The sequence below is a fragment of the Ambystoma mexicanum genome, chromosome 10 (genome assembly GCF_040938575.1).
Source record: "Ambystoma mexicanum isolate Mex_15411 chromosome 10, UKY_AmexF1_1, whole genome shotgun sequence".
Taxonomy (NCBI): domain Eukaryota; kingdom Metazoa; phylum Chordata; class Amphibia; order Caudata; family Ambystomatidae; genus Ambystoma; species Ambystoma mexicanum.
In genome coordinates this window covers 1,375,316,523-1,375,331,314 of record NC_090932.1, presented here as the reverse complement: position 1 = coordinate 1,375,331,314, position 14,792 = coordinate 1,375,316,523, and the positions used below count along the sequence as shown (strand labels likewise).

The window sequence follows — 14,792 nt, the reverse complement described above, 5'->3', positions numbered from 1 at the left end:
GATTGCTTACATCCTCTTACCAGGTTGTGCTCCACCTTTCAAGCAAAACCATCTGCTTTATATCAATCATTTCTTAATGGAATGGGGCAAGTGTTCCATACTAGCTCCTTTTCCTACAGACTGATTTATTTATTTCAAGAACTACTGATTAGCTGTGTTAACTTACAACGCCCCCCACACAGATGAAACTTCCTCTGGCACTGATGACCCATCATGGAAAAGCTAAAGCGAGACCACAGTCACCCAAGCTGAGTGACCAGCTGTAACATTGTTAGCACTGGTGTACAATTTGAGTGGTTCAATACGTCTCTGGAAGTTTTGTGTAAACATTTGCAGAATCTGCGTTCTTGTGCAAAGAATGGATGTCATCGTTTGTGACAAGTCTGTCAATGTTATCTGGTCTATTATGACTATCCTACCCAGAAAAACACCCACCAGAAGTAGTTCAATAAAGGGAAAATGTTATTCCATTTAATTAAAAGCTTTATAGCATCAATGGTCATGCAACGTAAATGGTGATGCAGGTCTCTAAAATCTGCTGTTATATTGTTTGATGCAGACAGAGTGGCTAAGCAACTTTTCTGTGATTTTCTTTTGACCTTGGTTAAGAGATGATGGATTGGGGCAATAGTGGTTGTGCGTTCAATAACTTTGCAACAGATGAATTTATGTCACTGACTATATTAGATGAAAAAACACATATTATTAGTCAGATAAGAAATGTAGCAACCTTGGTCGTCCCCTGCATGCAATTACCACTCATTATAAAATGGCTCCCAAAAGGAGAACAGTTTTGGGACTTGGGTTCAAACCTCTCTGCCTGTGCTCTACTGATCTCCTGCCTGGTGGCCTAGATTATGCAAGGCCATAATTGCAAACTCTCTGCATCGCTTTGCTTTTGCAACAGCAGCACTCCCATGACTCATTTCATTAGTCCACAATCTACTCTTTTGCCCCTCCCAAAGTAATTCCACCAAGGTGTGACGTGGGGGCGTGGGGTGGTTGTTATCAACCCACCAGCAATGAAGTATTGTATTTGATGTGGCCTTGCTAATCCAAGCCCTGATTGGTTATTCACACTCAAGCTACTGCAGCAGTAGTGAGAAAGACCGGTTATGGAGAAAGGGGTACTAACCGCATCTAAACAAGTAGGGTGGAAGAGCTGCATGAAATTAAACAAAAAGAGAATTGGTGGTCTAGAGAGGGCCATGGATTTGATAGGTAGAAACAATAGGGTACATTTGAGTCTCCCTACAAGCATTGGTAGCTTGGAAAGGGTCGTACTGGACAAATGTATGAGTTTAGGTTGATGACCTTCTATGTCTTCAGCCGTTTCCCCTAGACTACCAATGCCCTGCCCGAATCTTCATGTCAGGTTTTACGCACTGTGACAAACCATAATTAAGACTAGAGGACACGTTCTAACGTGTCTTTATTTAAATAAAAAGCAAACTCCTCACTATTCCTAATGCTAAAAGGGTTTCCCTTCCTAAAAACATCCTGCTCATCAGCACAACTTAGCCAGTCCTCTGTCCTAACCTAGATGAAAATGAAACAAAAACTAGAGAAAGCGTTTTCACACTGGAGGCTGTCAATGCCTCCAAGCTGACACCCTCTCCTGCAGACACTTTTCAAAATCAATTGCTTATCCCAGGACACGGTTCTTGGCCTGGATCACCACAGTGACTTTCAAACGCCTCGCTGTAAGTGAATCCTGGCTCCATGACACAGCAGGCCCTGCCCTTATGCTAGCAATTCCAGAGAACTACCAGATATTTACAGTAGACAGACCCAATGCCAGAGGAGGCGGCTTAGCTATTATAGCTAAAACTAATCTTGCCGTAAGACTCTCTACTCCACCTGCGCTTAAATCCTGCGAAAATACTCTCAGCCAAATTACCCATTTCTAGTAGCCGCACGCTAAGCATCTATTTGTTATATAGACCCCCAGGACTGGTGGGTACCTTTTGAGGAGGATTATCTAGTCTTTTTGCCAACAACTCCAAAGACTCCTTGCAGATCATATTGATGGGAGACTTTAATTTGGGCTTCAATGACACTGAGGACAAAGATGCCCAAATAGTAGCAGAGATCCTGGCTGATTATGGTCTTACCCAAAAAGTTCTTGATCCTACCCACAACAAAGGGAGGACCCTTGACTGGGTTGCCGACTTGAATTGCACTATTGCAATTACTTAAATAGCCCCACAACTATGGACTGACCACCTCCTAATCGGCTTCTCTTCCACAATATAGCTACAAAAGCCAAAAATCATAGTTATGGAACCCCCTCCCTTCGTACCGAAGCAAAACAAAATTACATCAGACAAATTGCTACCAAATTACTACCGCACCTACTCCCTTCCCTCAACTATCTATCCAGCAAGTCAGACCCTAATCTACTAGTAGAGGTCTTTAACAACACCATGACCAAGGCCCTCGACATCATTGCTCCACTCAAACTACGCAAAAGTAAACAGAAGTCCCACCTTAATGCCTGGTTTACACCCCACCTTAAAGATCTAAGACTCCAAAAAACAAAACTCCAAGCCCTATGGCGACATTCGCATACGGATGAGAACAAAGTTCAGCTAACATGTACAAAAAATGTATTATTCTTACCAAAAAAAATACTTTCAGTGGCAGAATCTCCAAGGCCAATTCCAACACCATGGAGTTATTTACCATCCTCTGGGAAATGGAAACCCCCATCCCGACCACAGACAATATCCCCAAGGATAAGCAATGGTGCACTAGCATCCAGAACGCCCTCTCTAACAAAATGGCAACCCTCCAGATTAAAATAGCTAACAAAAAAGCCGCCTTGCTTTCCGCTGAATCGCAACCTACCTCATCCACTGAAACTCCTAGCACCTTCACACCTTTCAGATTCACTAACATTTTTATCAAAGAAACTGAGAAAATCATACTATCATTGAAGCCCTCTAACTGTCAGGGCAACAACTGCAAATAATTAAGGACACAGCTAGAGACCTAGCGCCATTTATCTCAACACTTATTAAGGCCTCCTTCAAAACCAATACTGTCCCAAACAACCTCAAAGAATCCTGGGTTCTACAGCTGCTCAAGAAATAGACTCTAGACCCCTACATCCAGTCGTACTACAGACCCATTACTACGGTCCCCTTCCTCCTTAGAATAATTGACGGAGTAGCTTATCTTCAAATTCAGAACCACCTCGAAGCAAACCATCTACTAGGCTCCCACCAATCCGGATTCAGATCGCAACACAGCACAGAAACGGCAATAATTGATTTAAAGACCCAAATCGACGAGCTTAAGGACAAAGGTAAACAGCTATGCTACTCCTCCTCAACTTATCGGTGGCCCATGACCTGGTGGATCACGCAGTTTTATGCAAACACCTGACGTCAGCTACCCATTTCTCGAGTGATGCTATAGCCTAGGTCCAATCCTTCCTAGCAAATCGAACGTTGAGAGTCTTTTTACCTTCAGCATCTGCAGACCCGATCCAAACCACCTGTGGGGTGCCACAGGTATCATGCGTCTCACCGACAATGTATAACATCTTTACCAAGCCCCTATTTGACAAATTGGACAGACTGGGTGTCACCTACACTAATTATGCAGATGATATCCAGATCCTCATACCCCTTTCAGGCAATTTTGACAAGGACACGGCCTTGGTAAACAAGATATACCTCCTCATTCAGGCATGGATGGCATCACATGGCCTCTGCCTGAATGACGACAAAACTGAGATCCTGACACTGGCTCTGATGCTAACCTAAAAATACTCAGCCCCAGCTACACAGCATTCAATATTGACGGCAACACAATTAAAGTAGTAACCAGGATAAAAACGTTAGGTTTCTATCTCGACTCCACCCTAACACTAAAGAAACAGGTCAACTCCATGGCATCATCTACTGCCTATACTTGCAAACTCATCAGGGCATGCAGACCTTTCTTATCTAAAGCCAGTTGCATCACGCTTGCCAATGCACTATTAATGTCGAAATTAGACTATTGCAACGCCCTATACTTAGGAGCCAACAAATACATCCTCGATAAAATTCAAACACTACAAAACAACTCCTTTAGATCAGCCCTCAACATACCTAGTAGAGAGCACATTTCCAACATCAGAAGAGACCATCACTGCCTAAAAATTGGCGACAGGATCCTTCTCAAAACTGTATCGCTTACCTTCAAATGCCTGAATAATGTTGCACCCCCATATCTCTCAGAGAGAATGATTAGGAGAACCTTGACACGTCCAGCTAGAGCAGCTAACTCCCATTGCTTAGAAATTCCTACATTCAAACTAACTAAATCTGGCGGATCCAGTTTCTCGGTTAAAGCTGCTCAATCCTGGAACGCACTACCCCAAGCCCTCAGAACTGAACAGCCAAACCTCAGATTCAGACGCAACATGCTAAACTGGTTACGATTGAATGACATTTGATACCCAATTGCACTGCCGCACTGAGCTCTGTATCTGACCTTGTATGTTACTCTTTACCTACTATACCTTCTTGTCGTACTGACCATTGCACCTCACTATGTATGTTATTCTTTACCTATTGTACCCTCTTAGAGGACCCTCCTGTAGTTTTACTGTATCTACTGTATCTTTTTACATGCTGTAACCAAGCTTCAAGTATCCTTGTATCTGCTGCGACCAGTTACCTGAGGGTTTGGTGCACATTACCAAATTAATAAACAAACAAATAAACAAACAAAAGAAGAAATAAAAAAGTACAGAATGTAAGTCTTTCATATTCTCTGGTTAGAAAGTCACTCAGTTCACGAAAGGTGTTCAAGTGTTCAGAAAAGATAACTCAGTAAAAAAAACAGTAAAAAAAACAGTGGAAAAAAGAATTCAGTTCAAACTTTTGTTATGTAAGTGCATATATGGGGTTACCGGAATATTTGAAATCCACTGTGACACGATATATACCTAACAGGTCTCTCAGATCTAGCTCAGCGCTCCTCCTTACCACTCTTCGGGCCAAACGGGTCCAGGGAAAAGGCAGATCATTTCCTTTCAGAGCTGCAGGTGTCTGGAATAATCTACCCACATTTATACGATCAACAGGCGAATACAACATGTTCTGAAAAAATCAAAAAACTCTCCTCTTTGAGTAAATATGACTGTCCTATTTTGTTCCCGTCTAGTATCTGTCAACTTGTGCGCCCTGATGCCCGTAGGCTATGGCTCTCTACAAATAAAATAATATATAAATAAAAGATTTTCAATTGGCCAAACGGATTGCTTAACTCAACAATGGTTTCAATGCTTTGATCCATTGGGGTACTTGATTCCTCCCTGTACAACAATGCTTCATCTTGAGGCCCAACTTGCTCACTCGAGCCGTTAAACCAGTATAGCGTGGATGTTACACTTTTCAATTCACTTTTACAGCTCCCTTATCCTTCGGTATGAGTATCAGTCCTTGTGTCCCTTGGGATGACTCTGCCGGCTATTCACCAGCTCTCCAACCCCTTAATTTCCCTTCTCTATCTCAGGTGGGGTTTGCGTCCCTTTCTCACCATCACTCTCTTGGGTCTTAGTGTTATGAATGCTTCGGACACGTCGGTCCTGCCTCACTTTATTCATGAGCCCTCTAGCCGGTTAATGTCTCGGGGTTTGCACTTCCCCACATTCAACCACCTGCCTCCCTTCTTTCTGTACACCCTGCTTACCTTTTTTCTCACAGTGTTTTCGCCAGGGAGGGTCGGTGATTCTGGTAGCTGTGGCATTCGTCCTTGCCTGCCGTTCTGCTGCTTCTTGTCTTGGTGGCCTTCTCGAGGCCTCACCGGTGCTCGTGGTTCTCTATCCCTCTGTGGCTCTCTGTACTGTAGCTGAAGAGCATTTGTCCCTGGCGTTCCTGGATTTGGCAGAATTTCACGTCCTCCGGGCCCACCAAGTCCTCTCTGTGGTCTGCCTGCAGGCTGGCTTTGTTCCGCACTCCAGTGACAGCATCCGCTCTGCGCGTCTCCTTCCCTGCCGTTCGACTCTACTTCAGGGTTTCTCATCCTCCAACTTAGGCTTGCAGGGTTTTTAAAGGAGGCTCTGTAATGATATACAACATTGCTTTGATTACAGGATGTCAGTCTTAAGGAGGGAACGGCATGAATGTCAGATACAGAAAAAGGGCTTTATCATTTTAACAACCTTGTTCCTCCCCATATAAGCTGAGACTACATGTTTTAAGAGAGGCCTTATTCCAAGGCGGGAGCGGAGTCAGCCCCAGTGAGGTCCTGCTTGCCCAACCCCCTAGGGAGAGTCTTGCAGAGCGATCTCCCCATCCTAGCCTCAATGGGGGTGGTTTGCCCTTGGGGGGGGGGAATTCCCTGGATTTTGTTGCAGTACCCAACATATAGAATTATACTATGTAGCATTTAGCCTATAGCTGTTTCCTGTAACAGGCTGTCACAATGCTATCACAGACTTAGGGACCAAAAACTGAAAACAGATAGATAAGGTATACTGTAGGTACACAAGGTCCAAGGGTAATCACAAGCAAGATAGAAGAATGTGCCACTCTTAGTTTAGACGGGAAGGGAGAAACACTAGGCAGAGGACTACATTGGTGGAGGACAGTAGTGGCAATAGGAAGGAGGAGATCATCTGAGGCAGAGAAAGTGTTGAATGAGGGTTATAGGGGAGGTATAAGGGGACAGGGATACCTCCCACAGATAAACAGCATCGGACAAGCGAAGAGGGTTGCAAGAGGTGCTGAGAGGAAGACTAGACCAATGGGGCCTGAGCTGGTGGAAAGCCTTATTACCCTGCACTTTTACCCTGCTGCATCAATCTCCTTAAAGGTGCAGCACCTTCTCCCCAGATGCATAGGGCAGGTTCAAAGGTCTCATTTGGTTTTTGACAGCTGTTGTGACCCAATGATAGTGCAGACAGGGACTGTATTTAATCTCTGCACCTCTGTTCCACAGCATTCATAATTGTGGCCCTATCCATCTGATGGCAGAGTAAAATCTAACATCAAGCCATGCCTGTTGTGTTATGGTGACTGAAAGTGCACAGTTATTAAATCTACATCAAATTGGCATTATACAATGTGACAAGCCTCTGAACCCAAACAAGCTATTTAAAAGAAATGTGTATTCATGGCATCTCGATGTCTCCTCTCCGGAGAGTGAGACACATGGAAGAATGCTGACCTCTTTTTGATCCTCTGGCAGTAAGGGTGCTACCTCTTTTTATGCACAGGGGTTCTCACCATGATATCTCCTGGAAACTATACCTTAAAGGGGCGATCGGACAACAAAAACCAGGTTCCCTGTGTGCGCCGAACGGCCTTTAAAGCTGAATGTATGGGAATGGAACACAGCTAGTGTAGTCAGTGAGGGTAAAGTGAACCAAGAATGGTTTCACCATCTTGGTTTTCTCTGTGTCTCTGTCTTCTCACATCCTGTGGGACAAGGCACATTAAGGGTTTTTTGCTTCTTCCTTGCTTCATTTTGGACTTTCTAGAAAACAAGAAGACTTTGTCAGACCCTGTTGGGAGTGCAGTCCATTCCAAAGCCCTATTGCCGAAGTAAAGACCGGTGCATCCAAGACAGAGACAAACACTGTCCCCTAAAAATCTGCAGGAAACATTGGAGTGACTGTTGTTTGGACATAGGCCCGCCACTTTGCCAGCTGCACTGGAACAGGTTCCTCCATGGAAGTGAAAGGCACTTGCAGGTGCCAGCCAAGCACCCTGGACTGAAAGTGAAGAGTAAAAAGGACTCGCCTGGACTATGAGCTCCTAGAGTCAGACACACAGCACACTTAGAAGCCAAAATCAGCTTGACTTCTGTTTTCCATGCTTCAAACCGTCCTCTTACTAAATTCAACCATGTTCACAGCCCCAAAACCACTGAGAATGAGGCTGCTGCCTTTCGCACTCTCAGTGATCTTTAAACCGCTACTTGCAACCATTGAACCAGTTCACCACTGCATTGCAGCAACCGCACTTGCCACCATTTTGGCTGGAACAACAGCTCACTGCTGTGGAAGCCCTCAAAGCACTGCAACCTGGAGCCACGCATCGCACCATCAGCATCTTCACATCGAACCCCGCTCAGTCATGAAACCAACCCTGGGACCTCATCGAACTGCACCTTCCGAACGCTGCATCGAATCGCATGGACCTCCACTTCAAACCTGACACGGCCGGACTTGCTGCGTGGATCGGCTTGACTCACTGCGCTCAACCTGGTTCAACCCGCAAGTACAATACTGAGAAGCCCAGTTTGATGCTGTTGAACAATCCAAGAACAAAACAAGGTACTATTGTGAAGCCTAGGTCCCTGGTCCACTTCTGGGACCATATGATTGACAAGCCACACTTTTGTAGCTTCTTCAAAGACATATCCATTTTCTTAGTGACATTGTTGCAACTTCTTGCCTCTCCATTAGCCAGAGTGCTATCATATATATACATTCTATGTTTTCTGTGTCGATTCCACATTGCTGGACTGTTAGGGGCAATTCTCTGTTAAGGCTAATTTCCCAAACCTAGTGAGTCCCCCAGCAGCTTTGCTGGATTTTTGGGGTTTAATTTTTTTCTCCTGCTAAGAGTGAGACTCTTTTTCTCCCACTCTTAGGCATGATTTGACAATGTCCTTTGACTATGTAATGTTTTTTATGGGCTATGGGGTCTTTTACTCCAAAGGGCTTAATGTGTTTTTGGTATGTGTGTTACACAGCACCCTCAGTGCAGTAACACAGGGGTGTCATAGTGACCCCCAAACATAGACTCCATACCCTGGGACTGACTACTGTCTCCCAGGACATGTAAAGTCACCATTGGCTTTACTAGTCTTAAATTGTGAACAGAACCAGTACAAACCATCATATTGTGAAAGTACTGGTAGGGGTAATTCGATTGCCCCTGGGTCTGTTTTCCAAGGGGGCACTGTCCAGTCTCCCCTTGTCGAGTTTCTGGCTGGTGGCAGTGGATACCACGCAAAATATTCCACCGGAATATTTCCTATGGGATTTTTCCATTCATTTTAAACGCACCACTTTTTGGTGCAATGTTAAAGATACCGCCGGGTTATTTATTTAATATTTATTCCCCGGTTGGGTCTTTTTGCCAGGACTCGGTTTTAAAATGGCGTTTGTGTTCGCATCTGAAACTCCAACCCAAGTCGAGCTCTTTTTTCCACTTTTGGCGGGCTTCTGCACAGAAGCCTCCAAAAGTGGTGCCACTCTGTCTGGGTCTACAGAATGTGTGGGAGGGGGGGAATAGGCACCCTGGACTGAGTTGCCTTGGCAACTCAAGTCGCACTCTTGTGTGATTGGCCCAGAGGTGAGCCGCCCGGCTCACCACTTAGCATGTTTGATTGACAGCTAGGCTGATGAATGGGGGTTTTCTGCATAAAAGCAAGGCTTTGGGGATTGGAACTTCAGAAGTCGCCACAGGACCTAAAGAATCCGAAGGGGGAGAAGCTGAGCCATATACAACGACGACACCACCGGTGGAGCCCTGCTGTACGAAACTCACCACTTTCCCGACGACAGAGAAGATCTTCTTCCAGGAGAGTCTTCTTCCCTTTGAGCTGGTGGGACCAACCAGTTCGCCTTTTTTTTCACCTCCTGGATCGTCTCGTGGTCGAATCGCCCGTGCCAAGCACCCCGGCGGCCGGATAGCCACGCTTCACCACTACCGTGAATAAAAGGGTAGTACCTTTTAACCGGGAAACTATGTGGCTGGTTTCTTCCCTGGCAGTGCAACGACCTCCAGCTTTCCTCCACGTCGAGATCTACTCTTCCCCTGGACGAAGCCCCGACTTGCACCCGCTGCGAGGAACAACTGCCCCCACTGGAGCTTTCTCACCATTTCAGGTACTGTGTCCCGCCTGGTCTCCCCTGCAACAGACTATCCAAGGTCTCCCGTAAATCCTTGACTCTCTATCCTGGGGTGACCTCGGACCTGTTAACATTACCTTTCTAACTTGATCCAACCTCTTTTTGACTTTCCTGCAAAGACGTTGAGTGCATTTCCACTGTGTGATCTTGGGCACATTCCGCCTTGCTCTCTCCAAGAGGGTGCCTGGCCTAGGAACCTTTTGCTCTACAGAAGACCCTGTCTTTCTTGACTTGCTGTGGTTCTTTAAAAGTGTTGGTACTGTGTGATTTTCCTATTCTGCCTTTTCTCTCCCTTTTTAAACAAATTATTGGAGTGCCATCTATAGTTACGCGCTCACCTTTGTTTTGCTAAATAAGTGGTGTCTTAACCTAGACTTGTCAAATAATTAATTAGGGAGGTGTATATATTTCTAGTGACTGTGTTTGAACTTGCTTGGCATATTAGTGCCAGTGTATTTTTACAAGTGTCTTTTTAAATAAATAATTACATACTTTTATACCAAAGCTCTGGTCAGTGTTTGCTTGTGCTACTGTATTTTGAGCCCTATTGTGCATACTCTATATACTGCCTTCTTGAGAGAAGTCTGACTGCTCAGCCACAGCTACCAGGTAAATCTGGGTGGTGCAGACTGCTACCAATTGGGTTTACTGCTAACACCTGTAGTCTTAAACTTTTTGCAGTGGTCCCTAAGGGAACTGCACAGGTTTCTGCCTAACATGGACCTTTGTCAGTGTGTTTCTAGATAGCTGACTGCATATTTGTTTGTTTAATTAAATGAAATATATTTTATGGAACTTTGATTGGGCATTCTTTTACTTACTACGGGGAGATATATCTCTTTACTGTACCCGTTTCTATTTTATGTTTGTAATCACTGTTGTTTTGTGGAAGTGCGAGGCTGAGTAGGCAGTTTAGCCACTACTCATCCCTGTACTCCTTCACAGGAGTAGCCATTTTGTCACACCGCCATATCCCACTTGCTGAATGCTCAGATGAACCCCATCCCTGGACACATACAGGGTGCAGAAGTCTGCAAATCTCCCAACAAAACAATGGCCATCCACCTCAACACGGCCTCCATGATGAGGGGAAGATTTCCTGGTGAGAGACCAAGGTCTGTCGACATAGGAACCCATAGAGAAAAGTAAAGGAGCCATACAGATGGAGGGGCTGTGACCCATAAAACAACCGTCCTTGCAGGGGGCACTGAAGCAGGATCATCTGGAGGTGTTCACTATCCCTGCATCAGTTATTCAGACTGAATGTCCCATGAAGGATGAAGGGCAGATTTCCATCCATTTAATAGCTGGCCACATTTCTGTAAGGAGTTTCCCAAAATGCTGGAATAGAGCTTGTACCCTTGGTGATACAGGCGTGTACTAACAAGCAGTCAAATAGGAATAACACACCATGCCACTGACGTGGATCAGTGTCAGGATCTTCATAAACATCCCTGGAATAAACTGCAGAGAAACAGCGGGTTTCTGAAAGAGAAATGCATCCCCTTGGTCATCGAGATGCTCAGGATGCCAGACATCAGCAAAGACCCCCGTGTTTATGAGCACAATCGCTTGCTGCAGATCAGCCATCTTTAAGTTCTCGAATATCAGAAACGCGTCAGGCTATCAAATCTAGTTCCTACATAAGGAAACATAAGGGAAACAAAAGGATAACAAAAGTAAGGAAAGCAAGCCACGTTCTTAACTTGTTCAGACAAAACCGACATCTTAGAGCACTTCATGACAGATTCCTCTCGACTGTGTGATAGTCAATCGACTCACAGACAGAGGAATTGCTGAGCCGTTCCTGTCAAGAGGCAAACCTGCATCTTGCAGGATGAATTAAGATACTCATACCACGAGCCAGACTGTTGCTGGCTGACTCATTTTGTGAGACTTTTGGAAGAGGAGATTCCAAATGACCATAAACTGGAGGAATGGAAATACATCAATTCCAGAATGTGCTGTGTACTGGGTCGACCCCAAATGACAATCATGGACATAATGAAGCGAGACAGCGGGGAATTGGAAGGCTGATGCCATTTTTTATATAGACAATGCAGTGGACTGACTCTGAAAGGAGGGGCACAGAGCCCGAAGACTTGAAAAAAGATAACATGGGCAATGCCTGGAATGGACAAGTCCTCTAACGTTCATGAACCCTTGCCTTATTGCACATTACCTCACCTTGACACGAGCAGAAGCAAGTACGGAAAACCACTCCATTTGTACAATAACAATAATCCTGCTCTAGAAGGTAGGTTTAAGATACACATTTTGATGCTATAATTTCAGAAACCTTCCTCCACATAGCCATTCTACTCCATCAGAAGGAGAACTCCTTTCAGCCCAAATCTGTATACAGCCATTCCTACCCAGCAGCGAAGCATAGACATAATATGTATGATTGTCTTGTCCCCACCTCTCATATGTACAAGATAACAGCCCTGATATTCCTCGATCCGAGAAACCTGCTCAGTTGTTAAACATATAGGAGAGAGGACTGCTGGGGTAAGAAAATCCCAAATCTGCCAGAAAGAGTTAACAATCTCCGAAACCACCTCCCTAGGGAAACCACATCTAACATCTGGTGTTGCTGCCTCTGTCTCCAGGAAGTAGAGTAATAATCAGGAGAGCATTTGAGAAAGGTAGAAAGGTATCAGGAGATGGATAATTCCATTCAATGGGACCTGCAGTAGCTTTTACCAGAATGACTTTAAAACTGGCCCAAACATCTTGAGACTGCACATCAGCACAGCACACAGTGTCGTCATGAAGCCCGGACCGCTTTATGCTTGTGGTCTCAACATCTCATTCCAGGAATGAATATTGGCTCCCAAAGTCAGTTCTATACACTTAAGTTTTATCAGCCATTCCCATGACTTGCTTCATGGGAATCTGGCATTGGCAACATTATCTCTGATGGTGTCTACCAGCAGAGTTATTTTCTGTGCTACCAGGCCACTTCTTTCTGGAAATATGAAAGTGGGTGCAGCTAATGGGGATCTGCGGTGGTAGTTCAGTCCCTGTACTGGCCCCATATGTGCTGAACGTTATGATTGAGATGCCATAGATGTGAGCGGTATTAAGTATTGAAATAAAAAAAGTTGTCCAGGGTAGTTTTGATTTACGAAGTTGGAGCTGTGTCGCTGTCCCAGAACTGGAGTATCAAAGGCTGCTCAAGGGCATGATTGAATAGTATTGTGAGAGCTGTTTGCTGGTCACGTTGATGAAATGTCAAGAAGTTCTGCCCATCAGAATTATCTTTTATCCGCCCTTGCAAGCGTTTGTGCATCAATGCGTGTTTAAAATATATTGCTACGCAATAGATGGACACTTTGTGACGTGGTGCTGCATTGTGATAGAAATATTGCAGTTCAGAATATTGCAAATTCTGACTGCTTTCTTTGCTACCACTCATGCTAAAAATCCCCACTACTGATGCTTCTAGTCAGAAAATATAGACTTATGAATGGGTTGCTTTCAACTACGTGGATATATTGGGTTCTGAGTGACATCAGCTAGCCAACGAGAGAGCAAAGCACGAGATGTCATCTCAGGAGGATAGCTCAGGGGCAACATGCTCCCTTTGGAAGCAAGACGATGCAAAGCAACACAGGTTCGATCGCCTGGTCAGTGCTTAGAAACCACTGGGTATTAAGCGCATTATAAATAACCAATGATATATTTGTCTTTGGAAACCACAATATATAAGAGGAAAACGGCTAATCATCCCTTTCACACTATCACAAATTCGGATTGAACATGGTCCTAGCTAAATGCTTAACAAGTCATCTGCATCGACAACAGAGTGTATTTCATTATCAGAAATATATTTATTCTTTTCTTTTAAAAGTCTTAGCAACTTATGACATACAAACATACATAAATCCTATACAAATATAAAGAGCATATTTTACAAATGTTCAGCAAACATCGACACTAAAAAGTAATTGTGCCTAAGGGTGATATGTTTTTATCTAACTACAAACCACCATCTTTTTAAAAAAAAACAGTTTGACACATTTCATGGTAGTAAAAACCACACATAACGCACCCAGTACATACAACAGAGGATGTATTTCAACCTACTCAAATTTACATGGGCTCTCAGAAAATCTATAATGAACAGGTGTGAATTGTTGTGGGGAAGACCAGAATGCCTTATCCTTTATGGAAAAGAAGACTAGTCAGCCCATGATGTCTAGTCAGATTTTGGTCGACATGTTGTATTTCGGCCCTTCTTGTGGGATACGCTTTTCCCGAGCGTTGCCCCGGCGTTCTCACGTGCTTCTATATTGGGCCTTCATCAGGACAAGAAATGATTTGCTGAATATATGAATCAATCGGGCGAACCCCCAGTTCTTTGAGCAAGGAAACTATATGACAAAAAAAAACGACTTAAAACTGTTCTGGAATTCGTATGAAACCTTTTACTATGGGGGTCATTACGACCCAGGCGCTAATTGCGCCAACTTTACCACCATGGCCCCATTCCAAGGTGAGTGGGGCGGTAAATCCCCATTTCCCATTTTCCCTTCCCCATTCCCATTTTTGCCCCATAGGGCATAATGGGAGTGGGGAAGGCGCTAATTACGCCACCGTAAATTACGGTGGCGTAATTAGAATCATGGCAGGTTAGCGCCATGGATTAGCCACCAAAAGGCACCAAAAATCGGGAAATGTGAGATTCCTCGTCTGTTGTACGCTGACGACGTCATATTAATTGACCAAACTAAAGTGGGTTTACAAAGAAAATTAAGAAACCTGGAGAGCTACATTGCCGATAATTATCTGGAGATCAATAAATCAAAGACCAAAATCTTAGTGATAGAAAAAGCTCAAACCAAAACAGTGAAAAAGCTTAGCGTTTTCCTGGATAACACCAAAATAGAAGTTGTGACAAACTTCAAATATCTAGGGA

General features: G+C 44.3%; 1 protein-coding gene across 2 annotated transcripts in view; it reads left to right on the top strand.

Annotated features, from left to right (window-relative positions):
• Window positions 1-14,792, top strand: part of SGSM1 (small G protein signaling modulator 1) — a 1,887,833-nt gene that overhangs the window by 768,273 nt on the left and 1,104,768 nt on the right. The window lies entirely within an intron of this gene.